A 7,500-nucleotide genomic window follows, 5' to 3' on the forward strand; every position below is an offset into this window, starting at 1 on the left:
GAAGCGGCTGGGCCCATAACCCAGAGGTCGATGGATCGGAAACCATCCTCTGCTAACCAGATTTTTTTTTTAATGAAACGCAAGCAGAAACAGAAAATAGAAAGATAAATTGAATTTGGTCTCTCAGTGCTATCCAGTACACATTATTTTACTGCTTCTATCAGTTCGTACTGTTTGCAGAAGGTAAACAGTGCCCCAGTGGCCTAAGACACTGGCCTCTAAGCCATGGATTGTGAGTTCAGTCTTTTCTGGGGTGGATGAGAGCAGAGTGGCGCAGCGGAAGCGTGCTGGGCCCATAAACCAGAGGTCGATGGATCGAAACCATCCTCTGCTGAAACAGTTTCTTTTTAGATTTTAAGTGCGAACAAAAAAAACAAAAAAAATTGTCGTTTCATGGCATGTCTCATTGCCATTATACATTTGTTTTTACCTCTTCAACAGTGTGTATAGGTCATACTGTTTACACAGTACCCCTGGCCTAAGACACTGGCCTCCTAAGCCATGGATTGTGAGTTCTAGTCTTTTTGAAGTGGCTGAGAGCAGAGTGGCGCAGCGGAAGCGTGCTGGGCCCATAACCCAGAGGTCGATGGATCGAAACCATCCTCTGCTAACCAGATTTTTTTTTTATGAAACGCAAGCAGAAATTAGAAAGCTAAATTGAATTGGTCTCTCAGTGCTATCCAGTACACATTTTTTTACTGCTTCTATCAGTTCGTACTGTTTGCAGAAGGTAAACAGTGCCCCAGTGGCCTAAGACACGGCCTCCTAAGCCATGGATTTGAGTTCTAGTCTTTTCTGAAGTGGCTGAGAGCAGAGTGGCGCAGCGGAAGCGTGCTGGGCCATAACCCAGAGGTCGATGGATCGAAACCATCCTCTGCTAAACAGTTTCTTTTTAGATTTTAAGTGCGAACAAAAAAAACAAAAAAAATGTCGTTCATGGCATGTCTCATGCCATTATACATTTGTTTTTACCTCTTCCAACAGTTGTATAGGTCATACTGTTACACAGTACCCCAGTGGCCTAAGACACTGGCCTCCTAAGCCATGGATTGTGAGTTCTAGTCTTTCTGAAGTGGCTGAGAGCAGAGTGGCGCAGCGGAAGCGTGCTGGGCCCATAACCCAGAGGTCGATGGATCGAAACCATCCTCTGCTAACCAGATTTTTTTTTAATGAAACGCAAGCAGAAATTAGAAAGCTAAATTGAATTTGCGTCTCTCAGTGCTATCCAGTACACATTATTTTTACTGCTTCTATCAGTTCGTACTGTTTGCAGAAGGTAAACAGTGCCCCAGTGGCCTAATGGATAACACTGGCCTCCTAAGCCAGGGATTGTGGGTTCAAGTCCCATCTGGGTGGCTGAAGAGCAGAGTGGCGCAGCGGAAGCGTGCTGGGCCCATAACCCAGAGGTCGATGGATCGAAACCATCCTCTGCTAAACAGTTTCTTTTTAGATTTTAAGTGCGAACAAAAAAAACAAAAAAAATTGTCGTTCATGGCATGTCTCATTGCCATTATACATTTGTTTTTACCTCTTCAACAGTTTGTATAGGTCATACTGTTTACACAGTACCCCAGTGGCCTAAGACACTGGCCTCCTAAGCCATGGATTGTGAGTTCTAGTCTTTTCTGAAGTGGCTGAGAGCAGAGTGGCGCAGCGGAAGCGTGCTGGGCCCATAACCCAGAGGTCGATGGATCGAAACCATCCTCTGCTAACCAGATTTTTTTTTAATGAAACGCAAGCAGAAATTAGAAAGCTAAATTGAATTTGCGTCTCTCAGTGCTATCCAGTACACATTATTTTTACTGCTTCTATCAGTTCGTACTGTTTGCAGAAGGTAAACAGTGCCCCAGTGGCCTAATGGATAAGGCACTGGCCTCCTAAGCCAGGGATTGTGGGTTCAAGTCCCATCTGGGGTGGATGGAAGCAGAGTGGCGCAGCGGAAGCGTGCTGGGCCCATAACCCAGAGGTCGATGGATCGAAACCATCCTCTGCTAAACAGTTTCTTTTTAGATTTTAAGTGCGAACAAAAAAAACAAAAAAAATTGTCGTTTCATGGCATGTCTCATTGCCATTATACATTTGTTTTTACCTCTTCCAACAGTTTGTATAGGTCATACTGTTTACACAGTACCCCAGTGGCCTAAGACACTGGCCTCCTAAGCCATGGATTGTGAGTTCTAGTCTTTTCTGAAGTGGCTGAGAGCAGAGTGGCGCAGCGGAAGCGTGCTGGGCCCATAACCCAGAGGTCGATGGATCGAAACCATCCTCTGCTAACCAGATTTTTTTTTAATGAAACGCAAGCAGAAATTAGAAAGCTAAATGAATTTGCGTCTCTCAGTGCTATCCAGTACACATTATTTTTACTGCTTCTATCAGTTCGTACTGTTTGCAGAAGGTAAACAGTGCCCCAGTGGCCTAAGACACTGGCCTCCTAAGCCATGGATTGTGAGTTCTAGTCTTTTCTGAAGTGGCTGAGAGCAGAGTGGCGCAGCGGAAGCGTGCTGGGCCCATAACCCAGAGGTCGATGGATCGAAACCATCCTCTGCTAAACAGTTTCTTTTAGATTTTAAGTGCGAACAAAAAAAACAAAAAAAATTGTCGTTTCATGGCATGTCTCATTGCCATTATACATTTGTTTTTACCTCTTCCAACAGTTTGTATAGGTCATACTGTTTACACAGTACCCCAGTGGCCTAAGACACTGGCCTCCTAAGCCATGGATTGTGAGTTCTAGTCTTTTCTGAAGTGGCTGAGAGCAGAGTGGCGCAGCGGAAGCGTGCTGGGCCCATAACCCAGAGGTCGATGGATCGAAACCATCCTCTGCTAACCAGATTTTTTTAATGAAACGCAAGCAGAAATTAGAAAGCTAAATTGAATTTGCGTCTCTCAGTGCTATCCAGTACACATTATTTTTACTGCTTCTATCAGTTCGTACTGTTTGCAGAAGGTAAACAGTGCCCCAGTGGCCTAATGGATAAGGCACTGGCCTCCTAAGCCAGGGATTGTGGGTTCAAGTCCCATCTGGGGTGGCTGAGAGCAGAGTGGCGCAGCGGAAGCGTGCTGGGCCCATAACCCAGAGGTCGATGGATCGAAACCATCCTCTGCTAAACAGTTTCTTTTTAGATTTTAAGTGCGAACAAAAAAAACAAAAAAATTGTCGTTTCATGGCATGTCTCATTGCCATTATACATTTGTTTTTACCTCTTCCAACAGTTTGTATAGGTCATACTGTTTACACAGTACCCCAGTGGCCTAAGACACTGGCCTCCTAAGCCATGGATTGTGAGTTCTAGTCTTTTCTGAAGTGGCTGAGAGCAGAGTGGCGCAGCGGAAGCGTGCTGGGCCCATAACCCAGAGGTCGATGGATCGAAACCATCCTCTGCTAACCAGATTTTTTTTTAATGAAACGCAAGCAGAAATTAGAAAGCTAAATTGAATTTGCGTCTCTCAGTGCTATCCAGTACACATTATTTTTACTGCTTCTATCAGTTCGTACTGTTTGCAGAAGGTAAACAGTGCCCCAGTGGCCTAAGACACTGGCCTCCTAAGCCATGGATTGTGAGTTCTAGTCTTTTCTGAAGTGGCTGAGAGCAGAGTGGCGCAGCGGAAGCGTGCTGGGCCCATAACCCAGAGGTCGATGGATCGAAACCATCCTCTGCTAACCAGATTTTTTTTAATGAAACGCAAGCAGAAATTAGAAAGCTAAATTGAATTTGCGTCTCTCAGTGCTATCCAGTACACATTATTTTTACTGCTTCTATCAGTTCGTACTGTTTGCAGAAGGTAAACAGTGCCCCAGTGGCCTAATGGATAAGGCACTGGCCTCCTAAGCCATGGATTGTGGGTTCTAGTCTTTTCTGGGGTGGATGGAAGCAGAGTGGCGCAGCGGAAGCGTGCTGGGCCCATAACCCAGAGGTCGATGGATCGAAACCATCCTCTGCTAAACAGTTTCTTTTTAGATTTTAAGTGCGAACAAAAAAAACAAAAAAATTTGTCGTTTCATGGCATGTCTCATTGCCATTATACATTTGTTTTTACCTCTTCCAACAGTTTGTATAGGTCATACTGTTTACACAGTACCCCAGTGGCCTAAGACACTGGCCTCCTAAGCCATGGATTGTGAGTTCTAGTCTTTTCTGAAGTGGCTGAGAGCAGAGTGGCGCAGCGGAAGCGTGCTGGGCCCATAACCCAGAGGTCGATGGATCGAAACCATCCTCTGCTAACCAGATTTTTTTTTATGAAACGCAAGCAGAAATTAGAAAGCTAAATTGAATTTGCGTCTCTCAGTGCTATCCAGTACACATTATTTTTACTGCTTCTATCAGTTCGTACTGTTTGCAGAAGGTAAACAGTGCCCCAGTGGCCTAAGACACTGGCCTCCTAAGCCATGGATTGTGAGTTCTAGTCTTTTCTGAAGTGGCTGAGAGCAGAGTGGCGCAGCGGAAGCGTGCTGGGCCCATAACCCAGAGGTCGATGGATCGAAACCATCCTCTGCTAAACAGTTTCTTTTTAGATTTTAAGTGCGAACAAAAAAAAAAAAAAAAATGTCGTTTCATGGCATGTCTCATTGCCATTATACATTTGTTTTTACCTCTTCCAACAGTTTGTATAGGTCATACTGTTTACACAGTACCCCAGTGGCCTAAGACACTGGCCTCCTAAGCCATGGATTGTGAGTTCTAGTCTTTTCTGAAGTGGCTGAGAGCAGAGTGGCGCAGCGGAAGCGTGCTGGGCCCATAACCCAGAGGTCGATGGATCGAAACCATCCTCTGCTAACCAGATTTTTTTTTTTTATGAAACGCAAGCAGAAATTAGAAAGCTAAATTGAATTTGCGTCTCTCAGTGCTATCCAGTACACATTATTTTTACTGCTTCTATCAGTTCGTACTGTTTGCAGAAGGTAAACAGTGCCCCAGTGGCCTAAGACACTGGCCTCCTAAGCCATGGATTGTGAGTTCTAGTCTTTTCTGAAGTGGCTGAGAGCAGAGTGGCGCAGCGGAAGCGTGCTGGGCCCATAACCCAGAGGTCGATGGATCGAAACCATCCTCTGCTAACCAGATTTTTTTTTAATGAAACGCAAGCAGAAATTAGAAAGCTAAATTGAATTTGCGTCTCTCAGTGCTATCCAGTACACATTATTTTTACTGCTTCTATCAGTTCGTACTGTTTGCAGAAGGTAAACAGTGCCCCAGTGGCCTAATGGATAAGGCACTGGCCTCCTAAGCCAGGGATTGTGGGTTCAAGTCCCATCTGGGGTGGATGGAAGCAGAGTGGCGCAGCGGAAGCGTGCTGGGCCCATAACCCAGAGGTCGATGGATCGAAACCATCCTCTGCTAAACAGTTTCTTTTTAGATTTTAAGTGCGAACAAAAAAAACAAAAAAATTTGTCGTTTCATGGCATGTCTCATTGCCATTATACATTTGTTTTTACCTCTTCCAACAGTTTGTATAGGTCATACTGTTTACACAGTACCCCAGTGGCCTAAGACACTGGCCTCCTAAGCCATGGATTGTGAGTTCTAGTCTTTTCTGAAGTGGCTGAGAGCAGAGTGGCGCAGCGGAAGCGTGCTGGGCCCATAACCCAGAGGTCGATGGATCGAAACCATCCTCTGCTAACCAGATTTTTTTTTAATGAAACGCAAGCAGAAATTAGAAAGCTAAATTGAATTTGCGTCTCTCAGTGCTATCCAGTACACATTATTTTTACTGCTTCTATCAGTTCGTACTGTTTGCAGAAGGTAAACAGTGCCCCAGTGGCCTAATGGATAAGGCACTGGCCTCCTAAGCCAGGGATTGTGGGTTCAAGTCCCATCTGGGGTGGATGGAAGCAGAATGGCGCAGCGGAAGCGTGCTGGGCCCATAACCCAGAGGTCGATGGATCGAAACCATCCTCTGCTAAACAGTTTCTTTTTAGATTTTAAGTGCGAACAAAAAAAACAAAAAAATTGTCGTTTCATGGCATGTCTCATTGCCATTATACATTTGTTTTTACCTCTTCCAACAGTTTGTATAGGTCATACTGTTTACACAGTACCCCAGTGGCCTAAGACACTGGCCTCCTAAGCCATGGATTGTGAGTTCTAGTCTTTTCTGAAGTGGCTGAGAGCAGAGTGGCGCAGCGGAAGCGTGCTGGGCCCATAACCCAGAGGTCGATGGATCGAAACCATCCTCTGCTAACCAGATTTTTTTTAATGAAACGCAAGCAGAAATTAGAAAGCTAAATTGAATTTGCGTCTCTCAGTGCTATCCAGTACACATTATTTTTACTGCTTCTATCAGTTCGTACTGTTTGCAGAAGGTAAACAGTGCCCCAGTGGCCTAAGACACTGGCCTCCTAAGCCATGGATTGTGAGTTCTAGTCTTTTCTGAAGTGGCTGAGAGCAGAGTGGCGCAGCGGAAGCGTGCTGGGCCCATAACCAGAGGTCGATGGATCGAAACCATCCTCTGCTAACCAGATTTTTTTTTAATGAAACGCAAGCAGAAATTAGAAAGCTAAATTGAATTTGCGGTCTCTCAGTGCTATCCAGTACACATTATTTTTACTGCTTCTATCAGTTTCGTACTGTTTTGCAGAAGGTAAACAGTGCCCCAGTGGCCTAATGGATAAGGCACTGGCCTCCTAAGCCAGGGATTGTGGGTTCAAGTCCCATCTGGGGTGGATGGAAGCAGAATGGCGCAGCGGAAGCGTGCTGGGCCCATAACCCAGAGGTCGATGGATCGAAACCATCTCTGCTAAACAGTTTCTTTTTAGATTTTAAGTGCGAACAAAAAAAACAAAAAAATTGTCGTTTCATGGCATGTCTCATTGCCATTATACATTTGTTTTTACCTCTTCCAACAGTTTGTATAGGTCATACTGTTACACAGTACCCCAGTGGCCTAAGACACTGGCCTCCTAAGCCATGGATTGTGAGTTCTAGTCTTTTCTGAAGTGGCTGAGAGCAGAGTGCGCAGCGGGAAGCGTGCTGGGCCCATAACCCAGAGGTCGATGGATCGAAACCATCCTCTGCTAACCAGATTTTTTTTTAATGAAACGCAAGCAGAAATTAGAAAGCTAAATTGAATTTGCGTCTCTCAGTGCTATCCAGTACACATTATTTTTACTGCTTCTATCAGTTCGTACTGTTTGCAGAAGGTAAACAGTGCCCCAGTGGCCTAAGACACTGGCCTCCTAAGCCATGGATTGTGAGTTCTAGTCTTTTCTGAAGTGGCTGAGAGCAGAGTGGCGCAGCGGAAGCGTGCTGGGCCCATAACCCAGAGGTCGATGGATCGAAACCATCCTCTGCTAAACAGTTTCTTTTTAGATTTTAAGTGCGAACAAAAAAACAAAAAAAATTGTCGTTTCATGGCATGTCTCATTGCATTATACATTTGTTTTTACCTCTTCCAACAGTTGTATAGGTCATACTGTTTACACAGTACCCCAGTGGCCTAAGACACTGGCCTCCTAAGCCATGGATTGTGAGTTCTAGTCTTTTCTGAAGTGGCTGAGAGCAGAGT

General features: G+C 45.0%; 5 non-coding genes across 5 annotated transcripts; all 5 read left to right on the forward strand.

Annotated features, from left to right (window-relative positions):
- The first annotated feature begins 1,843 nt into the window (after positions 1 to 1,843).
- Positions 1,844 to 1,916, forward strand: trnar-ccu (transfer RNA arginine (anticodon CCU)). Its single transcript has one exon. It is a non-coding gene; the product is annotated as a tRNA-Arg (tRNA).
- Positions 1,917 to 2,956: 1,040 nt separating this feature from the next.
- On the forward strand, positions 2,957 to 3,029 carry trnar-ccu (transfer RNA arginine (anticodon CCU)). Its single transcript has one exon. It is a non-coding gene; the product is annotated as a tRNA-Arg (tRNA).
- A 2,156-nt stretch (positions 3,030 to 5,185) lies between these two features.
- On the forward strand, positions 5,186 to 5,258 carry trnar-ccu (transfer RNA arginine (anticodon CCU)). The gene has a single exon. It is a non-coding gene; the product is annotated as a tRNA-Arg (tRNA).
- A 489-nt stretch (positions 5,259 to 5,747) lies between these two features.
- trnar-ccu (transfer RNA arginine (anticodon CCU)) lies at positions 5,748 to 5,820 on the forward strand. The gene has a single exon. It is a non-coding gene; the product is annotated as a tRNA-Arg (tRNA).
- Positions 5,821 to 6,585: 765 nt separating this feature from the next.
- On the forward strand, positions 6,586 to 6,658 carry trnar-ccu (transfer RNA arginine (anticodon CCU)). Its single transcript has one exon. It is a non-coding gene; the product is annotated as a tRNA-Arg (tRNA).
- The last annotated feature ends 842 nt before the right edge of the window (positions 6,659 to 7,500 follow it).

The sequence above is a fragment of the Oncorhynchus kisutch genome, unplaced genomic scaffold (genome assembly GCF_002021735.2).
Source record: "Oncorhynchus kisutch isolate 150728-3 unplaced genomic scaffold, Okis_V2 scaffold2367, whole genome shotgun sequence".
NCBI lineage: Eukaryota > Metazoa > Chordata > Actinopteri > Salmoniformes > Salmonidae > Oncorhynchus > Oncorhynchus kisutch.